This window comes from Eschrichtius robustus, chromosome 8, assembly GCF_028021215.1.
Source record: "Eschrichtius robustus isolate mEscRob2 chromosome 8, mEscRob2.pri, whole genome shotgun sequence".
Lineage (NCBI taxonomy): Eukaryota > Metazoa > Chordata > Mammalia > Artiodactyla > Eschrichtiidae > Eschrichtius > Eschrichtius robustus.
Window position 1 is genome coordinate 20546117 of NC_090831.1, and position 12472 is coordinate 20558588.

At 38.6% G+C, this 12472-nt stretch overlaps 1 protein-coding gene across 1 annotated transcript in view; it reads left to right on the forward strand.

The window, feature by feature from the left end:
- Positions 1-12472, forward strand: part of RELN (reelin) — a 523882-nt gene that overhangs the window by 387451 nt on the left and 123959 nt on the right. The window lies entirely within an intron of this gene.

Sequence of the window (12472 nt, forward strand, 5' to 3'; positions counted from 1 at the left end):
GAGCCACAACTACTGAGCCCGCAAGCCACAACTAGTGAAGCCCGCATGCCTAGAGTCTGTGCTCCGCAACAAGAGAAGCCACCACAGTGAGAAGCCCATGCACCGCAACGAAAGTAGACCCTCCTATGTAAATCTGGGTGGAAGCCATAACCTGGGCCTCAGACGCCACTTGAGACCCCTGACGCTGCGCTCCAGAGCAGAGAAGGGGAGCACCCAGCGCCCCGCATGGCTCAGACCCAACGCCCAGCCCTCAGGTGACTCTGTGACAGGATGGCTGCCCAAGGATTCTAAGCGAGGGGGAGAAGGAAAGTAGCAGGAAGGAAAACAGACATCAAGAGCCGTGTGGCTGACAGGGTCTTGGTGCTCCAGCTGGGTGTCAGGCCTGAGCCTCTGAGGTGGGAGAGCCAAGTTCAGGACATTGGACCACCAGAGACCTCCAGGCTCCACATAATATCAATCGTCAAAAGCTCTCCCAGAGACCCAGCTCCACCCAACGGCCAGCAAGCTCCAGTGCTGGACACCCCATGCCAAACAACTGGCAAGACAGGAACACAACCCCACCCATTAGCAGAGAGGCTGCCTAAAATCATTCTAAGCTCACAGACACCCCAAAACACACCACCAGACACGGCCCTGCCCACGAGAAAGACAAGATCCAGCCCCACCCACCACAATACAGGCACCAGTCCCCTCCACCAGGAAGCCTACACAAGCCACTGAAACAGCCTTATCCACTGGGGGCAGACACCAAAAACAACGGGAACTACGAACCTGCAACCTGGGAAAAGGAGACCCCAAACACAGTAAGTTAAGTAAAATGAGAAGACAGAGAAACACACAGCAGATGGAGGAGCAAGTTAAAACCCCACCAGACCAAACAAATGAAGAGGAAATAGGCAGTCTACCTGAAAAAGAATTCAGAGTAATGATAGTAAAGATGATCCAAAATCTTGGAAATAGAATGGAGAAAATACAAGAAACGTTTAACAAGGACCTAAAGAACTAAAGAGCAAACAAAAACAATAAATGAAATTAAAAATGAAATCAGTAGCAGAATAACTGAGGCAGAAGAACAGATAAGTGAACTGGAAGATAAAATAGTGGAAATAACTACCACAGAGCAGAATAAAGAAAAAAGAATGAAAAGAATTGAGGACAGTCTCAGAGACCTCTGGGACAACACTAAATGCACCAACATATTCACATTATAGGGGTCCAAGAAGAAGAGAAAAAGAAAGGGTCTGAGAAAATATTTGAAGAGTTTATAGTTGAAAACTTCCCTAACATGGGAATAAAAATAGTCAAGCAAGTCCAGGAAGCGTAGAGAGTCCCATACAGGAAAATCTAAGGAGAAACACGCCAAAACACATATTAATCAAACTATCAAAAATTAAATACAAACAAAAAATATTAAAAGCAGCAAGGGAAAAGCAACAAATAACATACAAGGGAATCCCCATAAGGTTAACAGCTGATCTTTCAGCAGAAACTCTGCAAGCCAGAAGGGAGTGGCAGGACATATTTATAGTGATGAAAGGGAAAAACCTACAACCAAGATTACTCTACCCAGCAAGGATCTCATTCAGATTTGATGGAGAAATTAAAACCTTTACAGACAAGCAAAAGTTAAGAGAATTCAGCACCAGCAAACCAGCTTTACAACAAATGCTAAAGGAACTTCTGTAGCCAGGAAAGACAAGAGAAAGAAAAGACCTACAATGACAAACACAAAACAGTTAAAATGGTAATAGGAACATACATATCAATAATTACCTTAAATGCAAATGGATTAAATGCTCCCACCAAAAGACATAGATTGGCTGAATGGATACAAAAACAAGACCCGTATATATGCTGTCTACAAGAGACCCACTTCAGACCTAGGGACACATACAGACTGAAAGTGAGGAGATGGAAAAACATATTCCATGCAAATGGAAATCAAAAGAAAGCTGGAGTAGCAATTCTCATATCAGACAAAATAGACTTTAAAATAAAAACTATTACAAGAGACAAAGAAGGACACTGCATAATCATCAAGGGATCTATCCAAGAAGAAGATATAACAATTGTAAATATTTAGGCACCCAGTATAGGAGCACCTCAATACATAAGGCAAATGCTAACAGCCATAAAAGGGGAAATCGACAGTAACACAATAATAGTAGGGGCCTTTAACACCCCACTTTCACCAATGGACAGATCATCCAAAATGAAAATAAATAAGGAAACACAACCTTTAAATGATACATTAAACAAGATGGACTTAATTGATATTTATAAGACATTCCATCCCAAAACAACAGAATACACTTTCTTCTTAAGTGCTCATGAAACATTCTCCAGGATAGATCGTATATTGGGTCACAAATCAAACCTTGGTAAATTTAAGAAAATTGAAATTGTATCAAGTATCTTTTCTGATGACAATGCTATGAGACTAGATATCAATTACAGGAAAAAGTCTGTAAAAAATACAAACACATGGAGGCTAAACAATATGCTACTAAATAACCAAGAGATCACTGAAGATATCGAAGAGGAAATCAAAAAATACCCAGAAACATATGACAAGAAAACACGATGGCCCAAAACCTATGGGATACAGCAAAAGCAGTTCTAAGAGGGAAGTTTATAGCAATACAATCCTACCTCAAGAAACAAGAAACATCTCAAATAAACAACCTAACCTTACACCTAAGCAGTTAGAGAAAGAAGAACAAAAAAACCCCAAAGTTTGAAGAAGGAAAGAAATCATAAGCATCAGATCAGAAATAAATGAAAAAGAAATGAAGGAAACGATAGCAGAGATCAATAAAACTAAAAACTGGTTCTTTGAGAAGATAAACAAAATTGATAAACCATTAGCCAGACTCATCAAGATTTTTCTTGAGTCTTGGAGAACCCTCAAATCAATAGAATTAGACATGAAAAAGAAGTAACAACTGACACTGCAGAAATACAAAGGATCATGAGAGATTACTACAAGCAACTATATGCCAATAAATTGGACAACCTGCAAGAAATGGACAAATTCTTAGAAAAGCACAACCTTCCAAGACTGAACCAGGAAGAAATAGAAAATATAAACAGACCAATCACAAGCACTGAAATTGAGACTGTAATGTAAAATCTTCCAACAAACAAAAGCCCAGGACCAGATGGCTTCACAGGTGAATTCTATCAAACATTTAGAAAAGAGCTAACACCTATCCTTCTCAAACTCTTCCAAAATATAGCAGAGGGAGGAACACTCCCAAACTCATTCTACAAGGCCACCACCACCCTGATACCAAAACCACACAAAGATGTCACAAAGAAAGAAAACTACAGGCCAATATCACTGATGAACATAGATGCAAAAATCCTCAACAAAATACTTGCAAATAGAATCCAACAGCACATTAAAAGGATCATACACCATGATCAAGTGGGGTTTATTCCAGGAATGCGAGGATTCTTCAATATCCACAAATCAATCAATGTAATAAACCATATACAAATTGAGAGAGAAAAATCATATGATCATCTCAATAGATGCAGAAAAAGCTTTCAGCAAAATTCAACACCCATTTATGATAAAAAAAAACCCTCCAGGAAGTAAGTATAGAGGGAACTTACCTCAACATAATAAAGGCCAAATATGACACACCCACAGCCAACATCGTTCTCAATGGTGAAAAACTGAAACCATTTCCTCTAAGATCAGGAACAAGACAAGGTTGTCCACTCTCACCACGATTATTCAACATAGTTTTGGAAGTTTTAGCCACAGCAGTCAGAGAAGAAAAAGAAATAAAAGGAATACAAATCGGGAAAGAAGTAAGCTGTCACTGTTTGCAGATGACTTGATACTATACATAGAGAATCCTAAAGATGCTACCAGAAAACTACTAGAGATAATCAATGAGTTTTGTAAAGTAGCAGGATACAAAATTAATGCACAGAACTCTCTTGCATTCCTATACACTAATGATGAAAAATCTCAAAGAGAAATGAAGGAAACACTCCCATTTACTATTGCAACAAAAAGAATAAAATACCTAGGAATAAACCTACCTAAGGAGACAAAAGACCTGTATGCAGAAAACTATAAGACACTGATGAAAGAAATTAAAGATGATACCAACAGATGGAGAGATATACCATGTTCTTGGATTGGAAGAATCAACATTGTGAAAATGACTGTAACTACCCAAAGTAATATACAGATTCAGTGCAATCCCTATCAAACTACCAATGGCATTTTTCACAGAACGAGAACAAAATATTTCACAATTTGTATGGAAACCCAAAATACCCCAAATAGCCAAAGCAATCTGGAGAAAGAAAAACGGAGCTGGAGGAATCAGGCTCCTGGACTTCAGACTATACTACAAAGCTACAGTAATCAAGGCAATATGGTACTGGCACAAAAACAGAAATATAGATCAATGGAACAGGTCAGAAAGCCCAGAGATAAACCCATGCACATATGGTCACCTTATTTTTGATAAAGGAGGCAAGAATATACAATGGAGAAAAGACAGCCTCTTCAATAAGTGGTGCTGGGAAAACTGGACAACTACATGTCAAAGAATGAAATTAAAACACTCCCTAGCACCATACAAAGAAATAAACTCAAAATGGATTAAAGACCTAAATGTAAGGCCAGTCACTGTAAAACTCTTAGAGGAAAACATAGGCAGAACACTCTGACATAAATCACAGCAAGATCCTTTTTGACCCACCTCCCAGAGAAATGGAAATACAACCAAAAATAAACAAATGGGACCTAATGAATCTTAAAAGCTTTTGCACAGCAAAGGAAACCATAAACAAGATGAAAAGACAACCCTCAGAATGGGAGAAAATATTTGCAAATGAAGCAACTGACAAAGGATTAATCTCCAAAATTTACAAGCAGCTCATGCAGCTCAGTATCAAAAAAACAAACAACCCAATCCAAAAATGGGCAGAAGACCTAAATAGACATTTCTCCAAAGAAGATATACAGATTGCCAACAAACACATGAAAGGATGCTCTACATCACTAATCATTAGAGAAATGCAAATCAAAACTACCATGAGGTATCACCTCACACCAGTCAGAATGGTCATCATCAAAAAATCTACAAACAGTAAATGCTGGAGAGGGTGTGGAGAAAAGGGAACCCTCTTGCACTGTTGGTGAGAATGTAAATTGATACAGCCACTATGGAGAATAGTATGGAGGTTCCTTAGAAAACTAAAAATAGAACTACGATACGGCCCAGCAATCCCACTACTGGGCATATACCCTGAGAAAACCATAATTCAAAAAGGGTCATGTACCACAATGTTCATTGCAGCACTATTTACAATAGCCAGGACATGGAAGCAACCTAAGTGTCCATCGACAGATGAGTGGATAAAGAAGATGTGGCACATATATACAATGGAATATTACTCAGCCATAAAAAGAAACGAAACTGAGTTATTTGTAGTGAGGTGGATGGACCTAGAGACTGTCATACAGAGTGAAGTAAGTCAGAAAGAGAAAAACAAATACTGTATGCCAACACATATATATGAAATCTAAAAAAAAAAAAAAAATGGTTCTGATGAACCTAGGGGCAAGACAGGAATAAAGACGCAGATGTAGAGAATGGACTTGAGGACATGGGGAGGGGGAAGGGTAAGCTGGGATGAAGTGAGCGAGTAGCATTGACATATATCCACTACCAAATGTAAAATAGATAGCTAGTGGGAAGTAGCCGCATAGCACAGGGAGGTCAGCCGGTGCTTTGTGCCCACCTGGAGGGGTGGGATAGGGAGGGTGGGAGGGAGACGCAAGAGGGAGGGGCTATGGGGATGTATGTATACATACAGCTGATTTTCTTTGTTATATGGCAGAAACTAACACAACATTTTAGATAATTATACTCCAATAAAGATCTTAAAAAAAAAATGTTGGGTGGACCCTCGCACCTGGCCCCACTAAACTCTTCAAGGCTGAAGCTGGGGCTAGAGACCAGTAACACAGGCGATGCATGAGAGATAGATGTCCACAGGAATATGAAAAGTCAGGGGCCTGCACACCCTGAATACCACAGAATGGTGAGCATAATGCAAAACCTGTTAGAATCACAGAGGGAGAATTACAACAACCGTAATCCAGAATGTGATGTTAATATTTTGTTTGAGTCCTTGATGGATGAAGCAAACAAAAAATAAGTGAGAACCTAGAGAAATGTATGAGAGGTAAATAACAAGGATGGTTTAATCGATAAAGAAAAAAAATTGTACCCTACAAATAAAAAATACAAATCCCTTTCATGCGTCCATTAGACATTTGCAAAAAGTGATTATGAACTAGGCTCTGAGGCTGACTTAATAGATACCAGTAAAGCATGACACCAAAAGCAGGGCCCATTAAGGTCACATATTCCAGCACTTGAAATTTTAAACTTGTTTTTGTGGACAGGGGGGTGACCTCCCTGAAAACAAGACGTGACAAGAAATTGGGAGGAGGGGGCTATTTGCAATGTATATGACAGACTATTTATCCCAAATATGTGAAGAACTTCTACAAATAAGTAAGGAAAAGATAAATGCCAACTGTAAAAATGGGCAAAGTACATGAAAAGGCAACCCCAAAAAACTACAAATAGGCAATGAATAGTTAACATAAATAGCATGTTAACTTCTCTAGTAATCAAATAAATGTAGATTAAAAGACTGCATAGAGTAGCTGAAATGAAAAATATTGTGCATGTTCAGTGTTGATATGTGGTGAGAATCAGCAGCTCTGTCTGTCGTTGTTAATATTTTTGGTAAATGTAACTTTTTACAACCTTTTTGAAGGGCAACTTAGCAATAAGTGCTAACTTTTAAATTTTGCTTTGACCAAGTAAGTCTGCTTCTAGGAATTTATCCTAAGAAAATAATTGGACAAGTACACAAAGATATACAAGGATGCACATTATAGAAGCATTGTTTATAACAGTGAAAAATGGAAACAACCTCCAAAGATTTCCATAATTGGAGATTGGCTTTATTCATTAAAAATGACAGTGTCTTACCATATTTTTTGATCTGGAAAGACGGCAATGAAACAGTTTGTAGAAAGAAAAAAACAGGACCATTACAATTCTATAATTTTTTTAAAAGAAAGAAAAGTGAGTATGTGTGTGTATTTGTGTGTGTGTAAACATAAGAAAGTCTGGAAGTACCTACACTAAAATGTTAGCGGTGGTCATCTCTAGGAAGAATTGTGAATTTTTAGTTTTTAAAAATATGCTTCTATAATGTCAGATTTTTTTTCCAATAAGTGTAAAATTTATATAATCCACTAAAATCATGGTTATTTCTGTTTTGAGACATAATATTACAGAAATAACAAATGAGTTTAAATGTCACCTTTAATTCCACAGTATCAGCAAGTTTTTCTGTCAACTCTAGTAAACATTTTCTGATGATTACAAGAACAAAAGCCCCCAAAAAGGATGATGGAGAGGCTTAAATTCATTCACATGTCCTTCTGCAAATTAATATAACTTCCGAATAGTATCAGACTAAAAACAGCTTTGTGTTGGTCTTCTGCTTCTCTGAAAATGAGTTCTGCAGAGCTGTTCTATTCCATGGGGCTCTTGAAAATGATAGAATAATGCTTAGATTTCTAAGAAATGTAAATATTGGTGCATTGTCTTTTCTTGTGGCCCATGGGTAGTGACACTACAACCACACTGTTTTTACTTACCAAACTATTCTGAAAGAGATGGATCAATTGTCAAAAATGGCTCAGTCGCTAGGTGATTTGGCTGTTTTACATGAATTTGCTTTTAAAGAACTTGGTGGCCTGAGTATTCTCCTGTTTAGTTTAGTTAGATGTATCTGCCTTTCATATAAAAGAGGCTTTTTTCTGGAAATGGGAATGAGGCTCTAGGGAAACACAGAAAGAACAATTTCTTTAAGTGAGGATAATCTCAAAACCTTGTCTGTGTTCATTACAGCATTTAAGTAACTGTGGTTTTGGAAAACTTGCCTTCTCTCCCATCGAGACACCTCACTCATGTGCTCATTTTATTTAACATTCTTTACATGCCTTTGATAGGCGTGACATAGTGGAAGGGACATCAAAGTAGAAATCAGAAGACCTGGTTGCTAGCTTTTTAGTAACTGTGTGACCCTGGAGGCCAACAGCTCAACCTCTCGGTTTTCCTTCTCTGTAATACAATGTTGAGGATCCCTGAGATCTCCCAAATGGTCTTGACTCAGAGGTCAAATGAAATAATCCAGCTGTTAGAAAAGCACGATGTCGTGCAGTAACACCAGGTGCTTCTTGCGGTGCACAAGGCTCTGAGTGCTGTGAGGGATGTAGAGATGAACAAGATGTGACCTCTCCCTGCAGAGAGGCTTCCAGCCTGGCCAGGAAAATAGATCCTCAGCAATACCGGAGATTAAGCAAGGAAGGGGGAGGCGAAGGACCTATACTCTGGACTAAGATACGACTAAGGAGGCTTGAGTTACATTATGGTGTCGTCCACTTACCAGTGTCATAACAGAGAGCCTACTAGCCTTCTTAGGGGTGGAAATGAAAAGGCACAGGGAGGTAAGCTTGTCCTAATGGAAAGTGTTATCCCTATTCTCTCATTAAATCTTGTAATTAGATGCAGGACTTTTTTTATTGTTCCTTTATTTTTGAGGCACTCTTGCAAATCAACGTGAAAAGAACTGAGCCTCCGATTCCCGAGGCATTCTGTCTCCGGAATTTCTCCCCAAAATGCTGATGTGGACTATTTTTTTCTGTTTCAGTGATTGCAGCAGAGAAGTTCAGTTTCAGTTTTGCCTTTATAAATGTATCTTGACTTAGACAAGCAGCAAAGAGGAGCAGTTTTGTAAATTAAAGGATTGCAGTCTTTCAAGTTCTCTCCCCTAAAATTCCAGCTGTGTGTGAACATCAGAGTATTCAGGAGGAAAAAGTCAGACCTAATATCACTTGGCTTTCAGCCAGTCTTGAATAAATCATAAACAATCGAGTGAACTTGTTCTATGAATGGTCAAGATTTTAAGGCACAAAAAAAAAAAAAAATTTTAAGGCACAGACATCTGTGATCTTGGGTTATTTTGCTTCAGATTAAGACATCAGGAGAGGTATCCTGCAATACCATGAAGTATGGCAGGTGTATCAGAAATGCATTCAGCTCTAGGTTGTAACAAAAACAACCAGAAAAGACTGACCGTTGCATAAGCAAAACTGAAGAGGCTTATTTGTCATTTGTAACAAGCAGTCCTAGGATTGGCAATCCAGGGCTGGTAAGCAGCTTAACAAGGCCATCAGGGACCCATGTTCTCTTCATCCTTCTACTCCACCATCTCAGCAAAGAGAGCTCCAACTGAATATTTGTTCATGGGCTGACTGCTGCCCCGTTAGGGGGGAAAGAAAACAGTAGGAGCAACAGGTAAAAGGGCATGCCAGCCAACTCCATCTGTCTCTTTTTTAAAAGCTTGTATTAAAGCTGAGTATACCCACCTAGCATCTGTCACTTACGTCTCATTGGTGAGACTTATGATGGACGTGGACACCCCCCAGACCAATCACTGCAAGGTGACTGGGGAAGAGAGGGGCTGTGGATGGCAGCTGATCAGCCTACCCAACAATATCTGCCCACAGCTACCAGTGGAACAAACATTCTTGCTAAATAAGAATTTTATTGGCACTGTTTAACTGTCCTCATTTAGCCTCTTAACTTGTCCTTTTACGTACTTTTTGTCTTGTTTCTTTCTTGGTGTCTTGGCACCTTTAAAAGCCGTTATCATCAGGGTAGCTCACAGAGCACACACTTCTCAGGTTTGAAAGCTTCCTCTCTCCAACCAAGTTCATGGTTAATCTGTTACTATGCAAAAGTTGGGTGCAGGCACTATTTACAAAACGTAGCACTTCTTTCTGAATCTGTGTAGAATAGCCAGGACACTAAACCATCTCAGAAGGGAGGAATTTAAAAGGAGCTGATTGTGAAAATAATCTTAAATTATTTCAGAAATGCTGGGGTGGAGAGACAATGTACATGACACGAGTGAGACAGTTTTAGTGCCTCTGTGTGGCCTGTAGGCCGTTCAGCCCACGTGCTTCCATGCGCTCTGTGGTTTTTTACCAGATGCCCAGGGTATATGTGCCTTTAAAGTAAAAAGTTAAATGAACCCTAGTTGGCTGCCTCTGATTGCCTTTCTCATAAAGGGTAGTAGAAAGCATATTACCCTTGAAGCAAAAAGCGGCACTCATTTCTCACAGGGAGAAGCATTTGGGATTTTTTTGCCTGTTTTAAAGACTCTGGAATTTATATAGATGAGTTTGTGCCTATATAGCTTACTATTATTTTTGCTCTATGTTGATTTATTTTGTCATATTGCTAAAAACTCCATCCTACAGCTTCGTATTTTCTAGATCACATCCTGTATGCCCTAACACATAGCAGCAATCATGGTTTTACATCTCTAACATCGGAGCATCATTGAATAGTAACAGAAAGTTAATGATTTTTAAATTAAGTATAAATGAAAATTATTCAAAACTACAGTGTTTCCTTCTCCATCTTAGAGTAATAGAAGGACAAAGAGATAGTGTATTGGTTGAGAGGTTTTGGAGTCAGGCAAAGCTGATTTCTCATTGAGTCTCTACCATTTACTGTCCCCATTTCCTTATTTGTTAACTAGAGGTAATTGTTCCTACTTCATAGAGTTATTGTAAGGATGTATTGTAATATGGGTATTGTGCTTAGCACTGTCTTAGGATATAGGCCTAACTCAGCAACTGGTGGGCATCTTTATAATAGCAACAAACAAGTTGTAGCACTGGATTTATAAGCCTAGCAGTACTAAATAAGACTTTTCCCTTCATTTATGAATAGTACACTAAAGCAGAGATTGGGACTCTTACATTTTATTACACTATTTGTTGTTCAAGTGTTTAAAACTTAGTTAAACAGTAATTAGTCATTGTGTGGAAAAAGCTTCTTAAATTTTATAACCTTGAGCCCAAACCCATGATGATCTTCCATATGGACAAAATTCCATCTTTAAATAACATCTTAAACTCTGCAAGAAGCAAGTCAGAGTAGTAACTTCTTATTTTGCTGATTCAGCAAAGGGGAATTAGGAAAAAATATTAAATGCCTCAAAGATTTCATGGAGTATTGCATTATCTTCTTTGTCTACGGCAGCTAAGACCCCTTACCGTTGAACAGTGGTACTTGACCTGCTTCAGAATGGCAGTACCAAGTACTGTGGCAGACAAACCCCAGTGTGGTTGGCCCTGGGAGTATTTACATTGACCCATATTAACTACGGTGAAACATGTCCATATTTTAATCTCCTCTGGTAGGTTATAAATTCCTTGAGCACTTTTCTCTGAAAAAGTAATTGTGCCTGCCTTCGAGCAGTTTATAATCACGTAGTACTCAGTTGAGACGAGTAAAACATGGGAATTTTTGAGTTGAGGTACAACCATTAAAACTACATTATCATGTTTTCAGTATTTAATGGCTGAGTATTAAAGACTATTTGGAAAATAAGAAAAATGAGAAGTTTTAAATTGTCCCATTTCCTACCATCAAACACAGCAAACATTCTGGTGAATTTCCTTCATTCATCATTTTGTGGATTTTTTTAAAACTTACTTTTTCACATACACGTTAATTTGATTATATAACCTTCATAAATATTTGAAATATGGACAATCTGTCGTGACTATACCAATTTACTAAAGCATTCCATTTTCCCTATAGTTTGACATTTAAATGGTTGCCAATTACTACTGTGAGTAAACCTGCAATATTCATCATATTTTATAAAATTATTTTTTAATTTAGGACTATTTCCTTAGGATAGGTTCCAAGAAATGAGTCAAAGGGTTTATACTTATGAGCAGTATATGAGTGAGTACCCATTTTCAAATATATTTGACAACTGTAGGTATTAACTTAAAAGAAAATATTGCTTCCTTGATAGGCAGATTGTTTCAAATTGACTTTTTTAAGATTTTTTTTTTAAATAAATTTATTTATTTATTTTTGGCTGCACTGGGTCTTTGTTGCTGTTGCGCGGGCTTTCTCTAGTTGCGGCGAGCAGGGGCTACTCTTCATTGTGGTGTGCAGGCTTCTCATTGCAGTGACTTCTCTTGTTGCGGAGCACGGGCTCTAGTCGTGTGTGGGCTCAGTAGTTGTGGCTCGTGGGCTCTAGAGGGCAGACTAAGTAGTTGCGGCGCACAGGCTTAGTTGCTCCGTGGCATGTGGGGTCTTCCCGGACCAGGGCTCGAACCATGTCTCCTACATTGGCAGGCGGATTCTTAACCACTGTGCCACCAGGGAAGCCCTCAAATTGCCTTTCTTAGATTAACTAAAATCCATTCTAGAGCTTGGCAAGGTTTAAATAAGTAAAATGAAACTATTTTGATGTATGATATGAAACGAAGAGCTTAATTTTTCCCTAATATATTGCTGTTTTTAATTATCTG